Consider the following 16,132-nt stretch of genomic DNA (forward strand, 5'->3'; position numbering starts at 1 on the left):
CTGATACACACCCCGGTGTCCCCCCTGTAAATACTGACACACTCCCCGGTTTCCCCCTGTAAATACTGACACACTCCCTGGAGACCCCACTGTAAATACTGACACACACCACCGGGGACCCCCCAGTAAATACTGACACACTCCCCGGGGACGCCCTGTAAATACTGACACACTCTCCGGGGACCTCCTGTAAATACTGACACACTCCCCAGGGACCCCCTGTAAATACTGACACACTCCCCAGGGACCCCCCTGTAAATTCTGACACACTCCCCGGGGAACCCCTGTAAATACTGACACACTCCCCCGGGGACCCCCTGTAAACACGGACACACTCCCCAGGGACCCCCTGTAAATACTGACACACTCCCCGGGGACCCCCCTTTAAATACTGACACACTCCCCGGGGACCCTCTGTAAATACTGACACACTCCCCGGGGACCCCCCTGTAAATACTGACACACTCCCCGGGGACCCCTGAAATCACTGACACACACCACCGGGGACCCCCTGTAAATATTGACCGACTCCCGGGGACCACCTGTAAGTACTGACACAATCCCCCGGGGACCCCCCTGTAAATACTGACACACTCCCCGGGGACCCCCTGTAAATACTGACACACTCCCTGGGGACCCCCCTCTGAATACTGACACACTCCCTGGGACCCTCCTGTAAAAACTGACACACTCCCCGGGAGCCCTTGTAAATACTGACAGACTCCACAGGGAACCCCTCTAAATACTGACACACTCCCCGGGGACCCCCTGTAAACACTGACACTCTCCCCTGGGACCCCCTGTAAATACTGACACACTCCCCGGGGAACCCCTGTAAATACTGACACACTCCCTGGGGACCGCCTGTAAACACTGACACTCTCCCCTGGGACCCTCCTGTAAAAACTGACACACTCCCCGGGAGCCCTTGTAAATACTGACAGACTCCACAGGGAACCCCTCTAAATACTGACACAGTTCCCGGGGGCCAGCTGTGAATATTGTCACACACCCCGAGAAGACTCCTGTAAATACTGACACACTCGCCGGGGCCCCTCCCTGTAAATACGGACACACTCCGCGGGTACCCCCCTGTAAATACTGACACACACACCGGGGAACCCCTGTAAATACTGACACACTCCCCGGGGGAACCCTATAAAGAGGGACACACTCCCCACAGATACCCCTGTAAATACTGACACACTCCCCGGGGACCCCCTGTAAATACTGACACAATCCCCGTGGACTACCTGAAAATACTGCACACTCCCTGGGGACCCCCTGTAAATACTGACACACTTACCGGGGTCCCCCAGTAAATACTGACCCACTCTCCGGGGAAACCCTTTAAATACTGGCACACTCACCGAGGACCCCCTGTAAACACTGACACACTCCCCGAGGACCCCCTGTAAATACTGACACACTCCCCGGGGACTCCCTGTAAATACTGACACACTCCCCGGGGATCCCCTGTAAATACTGACACACTCCCTGGGGACCCCCTGTAAATACTGACACACTCCCCGGGGATCTCCTGTAAATACTGACACACTCCCCGGGACCCGCCTGTAAATACCGACACACTCCCCGGGGACCCCCTGTAAATACTGTCACACTCCCCGGGAACACCCTGTAAATACTGACACACTCCCCGGGGACCCCCCTGTAAATATTGACACACTTCCCGGGGTCCCCCTGTAAATACTGACACACTCTCCGGGGAACCCCTGTAAATACTGACACACTCCCCGGCGACCCCCCTGTAAATACTGACACACTCCCTTGGAGACCCTGGAAATACTGACACACTCCCCGGGGACCCCCTGTAAATACTGACACAATCCCCGTGGACTACCTGAAAATACTGCACACTCCCTGGGGACCCCCTGTAAATACTGACACACTTACCGGGGTCCCCCTGTAAATACTGACCCACTCTCAGGGGAACCCCTTTAAATACTGGCACACTAACCGAGGACCCCCTGTAAACACTGACACACTCCCCGAGGACACCCTGTAAATACTGACACACTCCCCGGGGACCCCCTGTAAATACTGACACACTCCCCGGGAACCCCCCTGTAAATACTGACACACTCCCCGAGGACCCCTTGTAAATAGTGACACACTCCCCGGGGACCCCCCTTGTAAATACTGACACACTCCCCGGGGACCCCCTGTAAATACTGACACACTCCCCGGGGACCCCCTGTAAATACTGACACACTCCCCGGGGAACCCCTGTAAATACTGTCACACTCCCCGGAGAACCCCCTGTAAATACTGACACACTCCCCTGGGAACCCCTGTAAATACTGACACACTCCCCGGGGATCCCCTGTAAATACTGACACACTCCCCGGGGACCCCCTGTAAATACTGACACACTCCTCGGGGAGCCCCTGTAAATACTGACACAGTATCCGGAGACCCCTGTAAATACTGACACACTCCCCGGGGACCCTCCTGTAAATACTGACACACTCCCCGGGGACCCCCTGTAAATACTGACACACTCCCCGGGGACCCCCTCTAAATACTGACACACTCCCAGGGATCCCCTGTAATTCCTGACACACTCCCCGGGCACCCTCCTGTAAATACTGACACACTCGCCAGGAACTCCCTGTAAATACTGACACACTCCCCGGGGACCCCCCTGTAAATACTGACACACTCGCCAGGAACTCCCTGTAAATACTGACACACTCCCCGGGAAACACCTGTAAATACTGACTCACTCCCCGGGGAACGCCTGTAAATACTGACACACTTACCGGGGATCCCCTGTAAATACTGACACATTTCCCGGGGATCCCCTGTAAGTACTGACACACTCCCCTGGGATCCCCTGTAAATATTATCACATTCCCCAGGGATCCCCTGTAAATACTGACACGCTCCCCAGGGAACCCCTGTAAATACTGACATACTCCCCGGAGACCCCCTGTAAATACTGACACACTCCCCTCGGACCCCCCTGTAAATAGTGACACACTCTCCAGGGCCCCCCTTTTAAATACTGACACACTCCCCAGGGACCCCCTGTAAATACTGACACACCCCCCGGGGACCCCCCTGTAAATACTGACACACTCCCCGGGGACCCCCCTGTAAATACTGATACACACACCGGTTTCCCCCTGTAAATACTGACACACTCCCTGGAGACCCCCCTGTAAATACTGACACACTCCCCGGTTTCCCCCTGTAAATACTGACACACTCCCCGGGGACGCCCTGTAAATACTGACAGACTCTCCGGGTACCTCCTGTAAATACTGACACACTCCCCGGGGACCCCCCTGTAAATACTGACACACTCCCCGGGGAACCCCTGTAAATACTGACACACTCCCCCAGGGACCCCCTGTAAATACTGACACACTCCCCGGGGACCCCCCTGTAAATACTGACACACACCACCGAGGACCCCCTGTAAATATTGACCGACTCCCGGGGACCACCTGTAAGTACTGACACACTCCCCCGGGGACCCCCCTGTAAATACTGACACCCTCCCCGGGGACCCCCTGTAAATACTGACACACTCCCTGGGGACCCCCTGTAAACACTGACACTCTCCCTGGGACCCTCCTGTAAAAACTGACACACTCCCCGGGAGCCCTTGTAAAGACTGACAGACTCCACAGGGAACCCCTCTAAATACTGACACAGTTCCCGGGGGCCAGCTGTGAATATTGTCACACACCCCGAGAAGACTCCTGTAAATACTGACACACTCTCCAGGGCCCCTCCCTGTAAATACGGACACACTACCCGGGGACCCCCTGTAAATACTGACACACTCCCCAGGGCCCCTCCCTGTAAATACGGACACACTCCGCGGGTACCCCCCAGTAAATACTGACACACACACCGGGGAACCCCTGTAAATACTGACACACTCCCCGGGGGAACCCTATAAAGAGGGACACACTCCCCACAGATCCCCCTGTAAATACTGACACACTCCCCAGGGACCCCCCTGTAAATACTGACACACTCCTCCGGGGATCCCCTGTAAATACTGACACACTCCCCAGGGACCCCCCTGTAAATACTGGCACACTCAACGAGGACCCCCTGTAAACACTGACACACTCCCCGAGGACCCCCTGTAAATACTGACACACTCCCCGGGGACCCCCTGTAAATACTGACACACTCCCCGGGGATCCCCTGTAAATACTGACACACTCCCTGGGGACCCCCTGTAAATACTGACAGACTCCCCGGGGATCTCCTGTAAATACTGACACACTCCCCGGGACCCGCCTGTAAATACTGACACACTCCCCCGGGGACCCCCTGTAAATACGGACACACTCCCCAGGGATCCCCTGTAAATACTGACACACTCCCCGGGGACCCCCCTGTAAATATTGACACACTTCCCGGGGTCCCCTTGTAAATGCTGACACACTCCCCGTGGACCCCCTGTAAATACTGACACACTCCTCGGGGACTACCTGAAAATACTGCACACTCCCTGGGGACCCCCCAGTAAATACTGACACACTCCCCGGGGACGCCCTGTAAATACTGACACACTCTCCGGGGACCTCCTGTAAATACTGACACACTCCCCGGGGAACCCCTGTAAATACTGACACACTCCCCCGGGGACCCCCTGTAAACACGAACACACTCCCCAGGGACCCCCTGTAAATACTGACACACTCCCCGGGGACCCCCCTGTAAATACTGACCCACTCCCCGGGGACCCCCTGAAATCACTGACACACTCCCCCGGGGACCCCCTGTAAATATTGACCGACTCCCGTGGACCACCTGTAAGTACTGACACACTCCCCCGGGGACCCCCCTGTAAATACTGACACCGTCCCCGGGGACCCCCTGTAAATACTGACACACTCCCCGAGGACCCCCTGTAAATACTGACACACTCCCCGGGGACTCCCTGTAAATACTGACACACTCCCCGGGGATCCCCTGTAAATACTGACACACTCCCCGGGACCCGCCTGTAAATACTGACACACTTCCCGGGGTCCCCGTGTAAATACTGACACACTCCCCGGGGATTCCCTGTAAATACTGACACACTCCCCAAGGACCCCCCTGTAAATACTGACACACTCTCCGGGGACCCCCTGTAAATACTGACACACTCCCCGGCGACCCCCCTGTAAATACTGACACACTCCCCTGGAGACCCTGGAAATACTGACACACTCCCCGGGGACCCCCTGTAAATACTGACACAATCCCCGTGGACTACCTGAAAATACTGCACACTCCCTGGGGACCCCCTGAAAATACTGACATACTTACCGGGGTCCCCCTGTAAATACTGACCCACTCTCAGGGGAACCCCTTTAAATACTGGCACACTCACCGAGGACCCCCTGTAAACACTGACACACTCCCCGGGGACCCCCTGTAAATACTGACACACTCCCCGAGGACCCCCTCTAAATACTGACACACTCCCCGGGGACTCCCTGTAAATACTGACACACTCCCCGGGGATCCCCTGTAAATACTGACACACTCCCTGGGGACCCCTTGTAAATACTGACACACTCCCCAGGGACCCCCTGTAAATACTGACACACTCCCCGGGGACCCCCTGTAAATACTGACACACTCCCCGGGGACTCCCTGTAAATACTGACACACTCCCCGGGGATCCCCTGTAAATACTGACACACTCCCTGGGGATCCCCTGTAAATACTGACACACTCCCCGGGGACTCCCTGTAAATACTGACACACTCCCCGGGGATCCCCTGTAAATACTGTCACACTCCCTGAGGATCCCCTGTAAATACTGATACACACCCCGGTGTCCCCCCTGTAAATACTGACACACTCCCTGGGGACCCCCCAGTAAATACTGACACACTCCCCGGGGCCCCCCTGAAATCACTGACACACACCACCGGGGACCCCCTGTAAATATTGACCGACTCCCGTGGACCACCTGTAAGTACTGACACACTCCCCCGGGGACCACCTGTAAGTCCTGACACACTCCCCCGCGGACCCCCCTGTAAATACTGACACCCTCCCCGGGGACCCCCTGTAAATACTGACACACTCCCCGGGGACCCCCCTGTCAATACTGACACTCTCCCTGGGACCCTCCTGTAAAAACTGACACACTCCCCGGGAGCCCTTGTAAATACTGACAGACTCCACAGGGAACCCCTCTAAATACTGACACAGTTCCCGGGGGCCAGCTGTGAATATTGTCACACACCCCGAGAAGACTCCTGTAAATACTGACACACTCCCCGGGGCCCCTCCCTGTAAATACGGACACACTCCGCGGGTACCCCCCAGTAAATACTGACACACACACCGGGGAACCCCTGTAAATACTGACACACTCCCCGGGGGAACCCTATAAAGAGGGACACACTCCCCACAGATCCCCCTGTAAATACTGACACACTCCCCACAGATCCCCCTGTAAATACTGACACACTCCCCAGGGACCCCCCTGTAAATACTGACACACTTCCTGGGGATCCCCTGTAAACACTGACACACTCCCCGGGGACACCCCTGTAAATACTGACACACTCCCCGGGGACCCCCTGTAAATACTGACAAACTCCCCGGGGCCCCTCCTGTAAATACTGACACACTCCCTGGGTACCCCCCATTAAATACTGACACACACACCAGGGAACCCCTGTAAATACTGACACACTTACCGGGGTCCCCCAGTAAATACTGACCCACTCTCCGGGGAAACCCTTTAAATACTGGCACACTCACCGAGGACCCCCTGTAAACACTGACACACTCCCCGAGGACCCCCTGTAAATACTGACACACTCCCCGGGGATCCCCTGTAAATACTGACACACTCCCTGGGGACCCCCTGTAAATACTGACACACTCCCCGGGGATCTCCTGTAAATACTGACACACTCCCCGGGACCCGCCTGTAAATACTGTCAAACTCCCCAGCGATCCCCTGTAAATACTGACACACTCCCCGGGGATCCCCTGTAAATACTGACACACTCCCCAAGGACCCCCCTGTAAATACTGACACACTCTCCGGGGACCCCCTGTAAATACTGACACACTCCCCGGCGACCCCCCTGTAAATACTGACACACTCCCCTGGAGACCCTGGAAATACTGACACACTCCCCGGGGACCCCCTGTAAATACTGACACAATCCCCGTGGACTACCTGAAAATACTGACACACTCCCTGGGGACCCCCTGTAAATACTGACACACTTACCGGGGTCCCCCTGTAAATACTGACCCACTCTCAGGGGAACCCCTTTAAATACTGGCACACTCACCGAGGACCCCCTGTAAACACTGACACACTCCCCGAGGACCCCCTCTAAATACTGACACACTCCCCGGGGACTCCCTGTAAATACTGACACACTCCCCGGGGATCCCCTGTAAATACTGACACACTCCCTGGGGACCCCTTGTAAATACTGACACACTCCCCAGGGACCCCCTGTAAATACTGACACACCCCCCGGGGACCCCCTGTAAATACTGATACACACCCCGGTGTCCCCCCTGTAAATACTGACACACTCCCTGGAGACCCCACTGTAAATACTGACACACACCACCGGGGACCCCCCAGTAAATACTGACACACTCCCCGGGGACGCCCTGTAAATACTGATACACTCTCCGGGGACCCCCCTGTAAATAATGACACACTCTCTGGGGACCTCCTGTAAATACTGACACACTCCCCAGGGACCCCCTGTAAATACTGACACACTCCCCGGGGACCCCCCTGTAAATACTGACACACTCCCCGGGGACCCCCCTGTAAATACTGTCACACTCCCCGGGGAACCCCTGTAAATACTGACACACTCCCCCGGGGACCCCCTGTAAACACGGACACACTCCCCAGGGACCCCCTGTAAATACTGACACACTCCCCGGGGACCCCCCTGTAAATACTGACACACTCCCCGGGGACCCCCTGAAATCACTGACACACACCACCGGGGACCCCCTGTAAATATTGACCTACTCCCGTGGACCACCTGTAAGTACTGACACACTCCCCCGGGGACCCCCCTGTAAATACTGACACCCTCCCCGGGGACCCCCTGTAAATACTGACACAAACCCCGGGGACCCCCTGTAAACACTGACACTCTCCCCTGGGACCCTCCTGTAAAAACTGACACACTCCCCGGGAGCCCTTGTAAATACTGACAGACTCCACAGGGAACCCCTCTAAATACTGACACAGTTCCCGGGGGCCAGCTGTGAATATTGTCACACACCCCGAGAAGACTCCTGTAAATACTGACACACTCCCCGGGGCCCCTCCCTGTAAATACGGACACACTCCGCGGGTACCCCCCAGTAAATACTGACACACACACCGGGGAACCCCTGTAAATACTGACACACTCCCCGGGGGAACCCTATAAAGAGGGACACACTCCCCACAGATCCCCCTGTAAATACTGACACACTCCCCAGGGACCCCCCTGTAAATACTGCACACTCCCTGGGGATCCCCTGTAAATACTGATACACTCCCCGGGGATCTCCTGTAAATACTGACACACTCCCCGGGACCCGCCTGTAAATACTGACACACTTCCCGGGGTCCCCTTGTAAATACTGACACACTCCCCGGGGATTCCCTGTAAATACTGACACACTCCCCAAGGACCCTCCTGTAAATACTGACACACTCTCCGGGGACCCCCTGTAAATACTGACACACTCCCCGGCGACCCCCCTGTAAATACTGACACACTCCCCTGGAGACCCTGGAAATACTGACACACTCCCCGGGGACCCCCTGTTAATACTGACACAATCCCCGTGGACTACCTGAAAATACTGCACACTCCCTGGGGACCCCCTGTAAATACTGACATACTTACCGGGGTCCCCCTGTAAATACTGACCCACTCTCAGGGGAACCCCTTTAAATACTGGCACACTCACCGAGGACCCCCTGTAAACACTGACACACTCCCCGGGGAACCCCTGTAAATACTGACACACTCCCCGGGGACTCCCTGTAAATACTGACACACTCCCCCGGGACCACCCTGTAAATACTGACACACTCCCCGAGGACCCCTTCTAAATACTGACACACTCCCCGGGGACTCCCTGTAAATACTGACACACTCCCTGGGGATCCCCTGTAAATACTGACACACTCCTTGGGGACCCCTTGTAAATACTGACACACTCCCCAGGGACCCCCTGTAAATACTGACACACCCCCCGGGGACCTCCCTGTAAATACTGTCACACTCCCTGAGGATCCCCTGTAAATACTGATACACACCCCGGTGTCCCCCCTGTAAATACTGACACACTCCCTGGAGACCCCACTGTAAATACTGACACACTCCCCGGGGACGCCCTGTAAATACTGACACACTCTCCGGGGAACCCCTGTAAACACGGACACACTCCCCAGGGACCCCCTGTAAATACTGACACACTCCCCGGGGACCCCCCTGTAAATACTGACACACTCCCCGGGGACCCCCTGAAATCACTGACACACACCACCGGGGACCCCCTGTAAATATTGACCGACTCCCGTGGACCACCTGTAAATACTGACACACTCCCCCGGGGACCACCTGTAAAAACTGACACACTCCCCGGGAGCCCTTGTAAATACTGACAGACTCCACAGGGAACCCCTCTAAATACTGACACACTCCCCCGGGGACCCCCTTGTAAATACTGACACACTCCCCGGGGACCCCCTCTAAATACTGACACACTCCCTGGGGACCCCCTGTAAACACTGACACTCTCCCCTGGGACCCTCCTGTAAAAACTGACACACTCCCCGGGAGCCCTTGTAAATACTGACAGACTCCACAGGGAACCCCTCTAAATACTGACACAGTTCCCGGGGGCCAGCTGTGAATATTGTCACACACCCCGAGAAGACTCCTGTAAATACTGACACACTCCCCGGGGCCCCTCCCTGTAAATACGGACACACTCCGCGGGTACCCCCCAGTAAATACTGACACACACACCGGGGAACCCCTGTAAATACTGACACACTCCCCGGGGGAACCCTATAAAGAGGGACACACTCCCCACAGATCCCCCTGTAAATACTGACACACTCCCCACAGATCCCCCTGTAAATACTGACACACTCCCCACAGATCCCCCTGTAAATACTGACACACTCCCCGGGGACCCCCCTGTAAATACTGACACACTCCCCGGGGACCCCCCTGTAAATACTGACACACTCCCCAGGGACCCCCCTGTAAATACTGACACACTTCCTGGGGATCCCCTGTAAACACTGACACACTCCCCGGGGACACCCCTGTAAATACTGACACACTCCCCGGGGACCCCCTGTAAATACTGACAAACTCCCCGGGGCCCCTCCTGTAAATACTGACACACTCCCTGGGTACCCCCCATTAAATACTGACACACACACCAGGGAACCCCTGTAAATACTGACACACTTACCGGGGTCCCCCAGTAAATACTGACCCACTCTCCGGGGAAACCCTTTAAATACTGGCACACTCACCGAGGACCCCCTGTAAACACTGACACACTCCCCGAGGACCCCCTGTAAATACTGACACACTCCCCGGGGATCCCCTGTAAATACTGACACACTCCCTGGGGACCCCCTGTAAATACTGACACACTCCCCGGGGATCTCCTGTAAATACTGACACACTCCCCGGGACCCGCCTGTAAATACTGTCAAACTCCCCTGGAGACTCTGGAAATACTGACACACTCCCCGGGGACCCCCTGTAAATACTGACACAATCCCCGTGGACTACCTGAAAATACTGACACACTCCCTGGGGACCCCCTGTAAATACTGACACACTTACCGGGGTCCCCCTGTAAATACTGACCCACTCTCAGGGGAACCCCTTTAAATACTGGCACACTCACCGAGGACCCCCTGGAAACACTGACACACTCCCCGAGGACCCCCTCTAAATACTGACACACTCCCCGGGGACTCCCTGTAAATACTGACACACTCCCCGGGGATCCCCTGTAAATACTGACACACTCCCTGGGGACCCCTTGTAAATACTGACACACTCCCCAGGGACCCCCTGTAAATACTGACACACCCCCCGGGGACCCCCTGTAAATACTGATACACACCCCGGTGTCCCCCCTGTAAATACTGACACACTCCCTGGAGACCCCACTGTAAATACTGACACACACCACCGGGGACCCCCCAGTAAATACTGACACACTCCCCGGGGACGCCCTGTAAATACTGATACACTCTCCGGGGACCCCCCTGTAAATACTGACACACTCCCCGGGGACCCCCTGTAAATACTGACACACTCCCCTGGGACCCCCTGTAAATACTGACACACTCCCCGGGGACCCCCCTGTAAATACTGACACACTCCCCGGGGACCCCCCTGTAAATACTGTCACACTCCCCGGGGAACCCCTGTAAATACTGACACACTCCCCCGGGGACCCCCTGTAAACACGGACACACTCCCCAGGGACCCCCTGTAAATACTGACACACTCCCCGGGGACCCCCCTGTAAATACTGACACACTCCCCGGGGACCCCCTGAAATCACTGACACACACCACCGGGGACCCCCTGTAAATATTGACCTACTCCCGGGGACCACCTGTAAGTACTGACACACTCCCCCGGGGACCCCCCTGTAAATACTGACACCCTCCCCGGGGACCCCCTGTAAATACTGACACAAACCCCGTGGACCCCCTGTAAACACTGACACTCTCCCCTGGGACCCTCCTGTAAAAACTGACACACTCCCCGGGAGCCCTTGTAAATACTGACAGACTCCACAGGGAACCCCTCTAAATACTGACACAGTTCCCGGGGGCCAGCTGTGAATATTGTCACACACCCCGAGAAGACTCCTGTAAATACTGACACACTCCCCGGGGCCCCTCCCTGTAAATACGGACACACTCCGCGGGTACCCCCCAGTAAATACTGACACACACACCGGGGAACCCCTGTAAATACTGACACACTCCCCGGGGGAACCCTATAAAGAGGGACACACTCCCCACAGATCCCCCTGTAAATACTGACACACTCCCCAGGGACCCCCCTGTAAATACTGCACACTCCCTGGGGATCCCCTGTAAATACTGATACACTCCCCGGGGATCTCCTGTAAATACTGACACACTCCCCGGGACCCGCCTGTAAATACTGACACACTTCCCGGGGTCCCCTTGTAAATACTGACACACTCCCCGGGGATTCCCTGTAAATACTGACACACTCCCCAAGGACCCTCCTGTAAATACTGACACACTCTCCGGGGACCCCCTGTAAATACTGACACACTCCCCGGCGACCCCCCTGTAAATACTGACACACTCCCCTGGAGACCCTGGAAATACTGACACACTCCCCGGGGACCCCCTGTTAATACTGACACAATCCCCGTGGACTACCTGAAAATACTGCACACTCCCTGGGGACCCCCTGTAAATACTGACATACTTACCGGGGTCCCCCTGTAAATACTGACCCACTCTCAGGGGAACCCCTTTAAATACTGGCACACTCACCGAGGACCCCCTGTAAACACTGACACACTCCCCGGGGAACCCCTGTAAATACTGACACACTCCCCGGGGACTCCCTGTAAATACTGACACACTCCCCCGGGACCACCCTGTAAATACTGACACACTCCCCGAGGACCCCTTCTAAATACTGACACACTCCCCGGGGACTCCCTGTAAATACTGACACACTCCCTGGGGATCCCCTGTAAATACTGACACACTCCTTGGGGACCCCTTGTAAATACTGACACACTCCCCAGGGACCCCCTGTAAATACTGACACACCCCCCGGGGACCTCCCTGTAAATACTGTCACACTCCCTGAGGATCCCCTGTAAATACTGATACACACCCCGGTGTCCCCCCTGTAAATACTGACACACTCCCTGGAGACCCCACTGTAAATACTGACACACTCCCCGGGGACGCCCTGTAAATACTGACACACTCTCCGGGGAACCCCTGTAAACACGGACACACTCCCCAGGGACCCCCTGTAAATACTGACACACTCCCCGGGGACCCCCCTGTAAATACTGACACACTCCCCGGGGACCCCCTGAAATCACTGACACACACCACCGGGGACCCCCTGTAAATATTGACCGACTCCCGTGGACCACCTGTAAATACTGACACACTCCCCCGGGGACCACCTGTAAAAACTGACACACTCCCCGGGAGCCCTTGTAAATACTGACAGACTCCACAGGGAACCCCTCTAAATACTGACACACTCCCCCGGGGACCCCCTTGTAAATACTGACACACTCCCCGGGGACCCCCTCTAAATACTGACACACTCCCTGGGGACCCCCTGTAAACACTGACACTCTCCCCTGGGACCCTCCTGTAAAAACTGACACACTCCCCGGGAGCCCTTGTAAATACTGACAGACTCCACAGGGAACCCCTCTAAATACTGACACAGTTCCCGGGGGCCAGCTGTGAATATTGTCACACACCCCGAGAAGACTCCTGTAAATACTGACACACTCCCCGGGGCCCCTCCCTGTAAATACGGACACACTCCGCGGGTACCCCCCAGTAAATACTGACACACACACCGGGGAACCCCTGTAAATACTGACACACTCCCCGGGGGAACCCTATAAAGAGGGACACACTCCCCACAGATCCCCCTGTAAATACTGACACACTTCCTGGGGATCCCCTGTAAATACTGATACACTCCCCGGGGACCCCCCTGTAAATACTGACACACTCCCCGGGGACCCCCTGTAAATACTGACACACTCCCCGGGGACCCCCTGTAAATACTGACAAACTCCCCGGGGCCCCTCCTGTAAATACTGACACACTCCCTGGGTACCCCCCATTAAATACTGACACACACACCAGGGAACCCCTGTAAATACTGACACACTCCCCGGGGTACCCCAGTAAATACTGACCCACTCTCCGGGGAAACCCTTTAAATACTGGCACACTCATAGAGGACCCCCTGTAAACACTGACACACTCCCCGAGGACCCCCTGTAAATACTGACACACTCCCCGGGAATCCCCTGTAAATACTGACACACTCCCTGGGGACCCCCTGTAAATACTGACACACTCCCCGGGGATCTCCTGTAAATACTGACACACTCCCCGGGACCCGCCTGTAAATACTGTCAAACTCCCCAGCGATCCCCTGTAAATACTGACACACTCCCCGGGGATCCCCTGTAAATACTGACACACTCCCCAAGGACCCCCCTGTAAATACTGACACACTCTCCGGGGACCCCCTGTAAATACTGACACACTCCCCGGCGACCCCCCTGTAAATACTGACACACTCCCCTGGAGACCCTGGAAATACTGACACACTCCCCGGGGACCCCCTGTAAATACTGACACAATCCCCGTGGACTACCTGTAAATACTGACACACTCTCCGGGGACCCCCTGTAAATACTGACACACTCCCTGGGGACCCCCTGTAAATACTGACACACTTACCGGGGTCCCCCTGTAAATACTGACACACTCCCCGGGGACCCCCTGTAAATACTGACACACTCCCCGGGGACCCCCTGTAAATACTGACACACTCCCTGGGGACCCCCTGTAAAAACTGCACACTCCCTGGGGACTCCCTGGAAATACTGACACACTTACCGGGGTCCCCCTGTAAATACTGACACACTCCCCGGGGACCCCCTGTAAATACTGACACACTCCCTGGGGACCCCCTGTAAATACTGCACACTCCCTGGGGACCCCCTGTAAATACTGACACACTCCCTGGGGACCCCCTGTAAATACTGCACACTCCCTGGGGACCCCCTGTAAATACTGACACACTCCCCGGGGAACCCCTGTAAATACTGACACACTTACCGGGGACCTCCTGTAAATACTGACACACTACCCGGGGAACCCCTGTAAATACTGACACACTTACCGGGGACCCCCTGTAAATACTGACCCACTCTCAGGGGAACCCCTTTAAATACTGGCACACTCACCGAGGACCCCCTGTAAACACTGACACACTCCCCGAGGACCCCCTCTAAATACTGACACACTCCCCGGGGACTCCCTGTAAATACTGACACACTCCCCGGGGAGCCCCTGTAAAAACTGACACACTCCCCGGGAGCCCTTGTAAATACTGACAGACTCCACAGGGAACCCCTCTAAATACTGACACACTCCCTGGGGACCCCCTGTAAACACTGACACTCTCCCCTGGAACCCTCCTGTAAAAACTGACACACTCCCCGGGAGCCCTTGTAAATACTGACAGACTCCACAGGGAACCCCTCTAAATACTGACACAGTTCCCGGGGGCCACCTGTGAATATTGTCACACACCCCGAGAAGACTCCTGTAAATACTGACACACTCCCCGGGGCCCCTCCCTGTAAATACGGACACACTCCGCGGGTACCCCCCAGTAAATACTGACACACACACCGGGGAACCCCTGTAAATACTGACACACTCCCCGGGGGAACCCTATAAAGAGGGACACACTACCCACAGATCCCCCTGTAAATACTGACAAACTCCCCAGGGACCCCCCTGTAAATACTGACACACTTCCTGGGGATCCCCTGTAAATACTGATACACTCCCCGGGGACCCCCCTGTAAATACTGACACACTCCCCGGGGATCCCCTGTAAATACTGATACACTCCCCGGGGACCCCCCTGTAAATACTGACACACACCCCGGGGACACCCCTGTAAATACTGACACACTCCCCCGGGGATCCCCTGTAAATACTGATACACTCCCCGGGGACCCCCCTGTAAATACTGACACACACCCCGGGGACACCCCTGTAAATACTGACACACTCCCCGGGGACCCCCTGTAAATACTGACAAACTCCCCGGGGCCCCTCCTGTAAATACTGACACACTCCCTGGGTACCCCCCATTAAATACTGACCCACTCTCCGGGGAAACCCTTTAAATACTGGCACACTCAACGAGGACCCCCTGTAAACACTGACACACTCCCCGAGGACCCCCTGTAAATACTGACACACTCCCCGGGGATCTCCTGTAAATACTGACACACTCCCCGGGGACCCCCCTGT

This window comes from Cetorhinus maximus, chromosome X (genome assembly GCF_964194155.1).
Source record: "Cetorhinus maximus chromosome X, sCetMax3.hap1.1, whole genome shotgun sequence".
In the NCBI taxonomy this organism is placed as follows: Eukaryota; Metazoa; Chordata; class Chondrichthyes; order Lamniformes; family Cetorhinidae; genus Cetorhinus; species Cetorhinus maximus.